A 2,956-nucleotide genomic window follows, 5' to 3' on the forward strand; every position below is an offset into this window, starting at 1 on the left:
GGGGAGGGGAGGAGAGGAGAGGAGAGGAGAGGAGAGGAGAGGAGAGGAGAGGAGAGGAGAGGAGAGGAGAGGAGAGGAGAGGAGAGGAGAGGAGAGGAGAGGGAATATTGAATCAGGAGGTAACAGATATGTGGACAGGAGAGAAGGAATGGAGACAATGAAAAAGGAGAAATATTTTAAAGAGAAAGTTATGGGGGTAGAGACTCACCTCAGTAGTTAAGAGCACTTGCTTCTCTTATAAAAGACTCAGTCTTGACTCATTTTAAGCATTCACATGATGATTCTCAGCCATTTATAATTCCAGTCAAGTACATACATGGTACACATGTATACTAACATAAATACATACATACACATGCATACATACATACATACATACATACATGCATATACATACATACTTATACACATACATGCATGTATGCAATCATGCAATTTGAGATGTGAGCCCTGAGTTATTTCTTCAGCTACCAAGACTGCCACCTGCTGCCTTCTTTCTGCTCTCATACATTCTACCACTCTGAAATTCCTTCCTTCCTTCAATTTCTGTCCCACACTTTGTCTCCATATTTGCTTCCAAGAGTATTTTTTACTCCTAAGAAGGACCAAAGCCCTCACACTTTGGACTTCCACCTTGATGAGCTTCAAGTGGTCTGTGAGCTGCATCTTGGGTTTTGCCAGCTTTTGGGCTACTATCCAATAATCAGTGAGTGAATGCAATGTGTGTTCTTTTGTGATTGGATTACCTCTCTCAGGATGATATTTTCTAGTTCCATCCATTTGCCTAAGAATTTCTCAAATTCATTGTTTTTAATAGCTGAGTAATACTCCATTGTGTAAATGTACCACATTTTCTGTATCCATTCCTCTCTTGAAAGATATCTGGGTTCTTTCTGGCTTCTGACTATTATAAATAAGGCTGTTAGGAACATAATGGAGCATGTGTCTTGTTATATGTTGGAGAATCTTCTGGGTATACACCCAGGAGTAGTATAGTTTGGTCCTCATGTAATACTGTGTCTAATTTAATGAGGAATCGCCAGACTGATTTCCAGAGTGGTTGTACCAACTTGCAATCCCACCAACAATGGAGGACTGTTCCTCTTTCTCCACATCCTCACCAGCTTCTGCTATCCTGAGTTTTTGATCTTAGCCCTTCTGACTGGTGTGAGGTGTAATCTCAGAGTTGTTTTGATTTTCATTTCCCAGATGACTAAGGATGCTGAACATTTCTTTAGGTGCTTCTTGGCCATTTGAGTCTCCGCAGTTGAAAATTCTTTATTGAGCTCTGTACAACATTTTTAATAGGATTGTTTGGTTGTCTGGAGTCTAATTTCTTGAGTTCTTTGTATATATTGGATGTTAGCTCTCTATCAGATGTATGACTGGTAAAGATCTTTTCTCAATCTGTTGGTTGCCATTTTGTCCTATTGACAGTATAGTTTGCCTTACAGAAGCTTCGCAATTATATGAGTTCCCATTTATAAATTCTTTTTTTGTTTCTGTTTTTTATTGGATATTTTATTTACATTTCAGATGCTATCCCCTTACCACATCCCCCGCCCGCCGCTGCCACCCAGGAACACTCTATCCCATCACTCTCCCCACTGGGACTGCAAACCCCTTCAGCTCCTTCAGTCCTCTCTCTAACTCCTACATTGGGAACTCTGTGATCAATTCAATGGTTAGCTGTGAGTATCTGCCTCTGTATACGATAGACTCTGGCAGAGCCTCCCAGGAGACAGGTATATCAGACTGCCCTTCTTAATCCCTCTACTACAGAAGCTTGAAAATATTTATCTTGGAGTTCCAAGACAGGACTTCATGGCTCATTAATGGTTTTCTTAGGAAATGGCCTCCTTGACTGTGGGGTCTTTTCCCCTTCATAAAAGAACTGATAAGGTGGACCAAGAAGATCATCAGCATAAGATTCAGCAGCCTGGAAACAACTTGTTTTCCTGAACTTATGTTTGTCTGACATAAGACTAACATTATCTTTTTGTAGCTTATACCCATTAATAGTGTGAGATTTTGGAAAGCTTCAGTCTATTGGTCAGGGTCAACTGAAAATCTCTAAAGTGAGATTTAATTTGATTTCAGTTTTGCAAGGAAAGGGGGTTTGTATTCTGGAGAGCAAAACTTCATTTGACATTTTCCTTAACAGGAAAGAAAGGAGTTGGGAACCGCTTGGTGGTGGTTGATTAGAGGAGGTGACCCTCAGAGTGAACCTGGAGACAGTGGGCAGGATGACTTGGAGAGGGCAAACTGAGGATCCCATATATCCTTCTCTTAAAAAGGAGCTGATTACTACACATGCAGTACTGGAGGAGGCTAGAAGTGTAGATTCCATGTAACAGTGTCTGTCTATAGAGATTTAACTGTTCCAGGAAAGCAAAACATAATTACATATAGGGAACCTCAGATCATTTTCCAGCCTCATGCCTGGAAAGTTCTAGCTGGATGGTAGTATTATAACTAGTATTATTCATACGAGGCCATTTTCTCTGTTTTCTAGTTTATAGGTACAGGAAGCTGTAGTACATGAAAAAAAGCACTTCTCCCTTAGGGATACAAATCCAAGGAGTTTTAGTGTCTCAGTGCTTTAGAGAAGTCCAAGTTGATGAGGGTCATTGTCTTTCTGCAAAGAGAAGGTATGCATTAAGTCTTCTCTACCGTGAATCCCATGTCTGGAAAGTTCCCTGATGACACCCTGTCTCAAACAAGGTGAGATTTGAAGACCAACACCAAGTGTTGTCCTTTGTTCTACACGTGCACTATATGTTACTTTCACTCACATATTTTATACATCATACACAAAGGATGAAGAAGGAAAGAAAGAAAGAAAGAAAGAAAGAAAGAAAGAAAGAAAGAAAGAAAGAAAGAAAGAAAGAAAGAGAGAAAGAGAGAGAAAGACAGAAAGAAAGACAGACAGAGAGAGAGAGGGAGGAAGGGAGGG

This window comes from Grammomys surdaster, unplaced genomic scaffold (assembly GCF_004785775.1).
Source record: "Grammomys surdaster isolate TR1022 unplaced genomic scaffold, NIH_TR_1.0 931, whole genome shotgun sequence".
Taxonomy (NCBI): Eukaryota; Metazoa; Chordata; class Mammalia; order Rodentia; family Muridae; genus Grammomys; species Grammomys surdaster.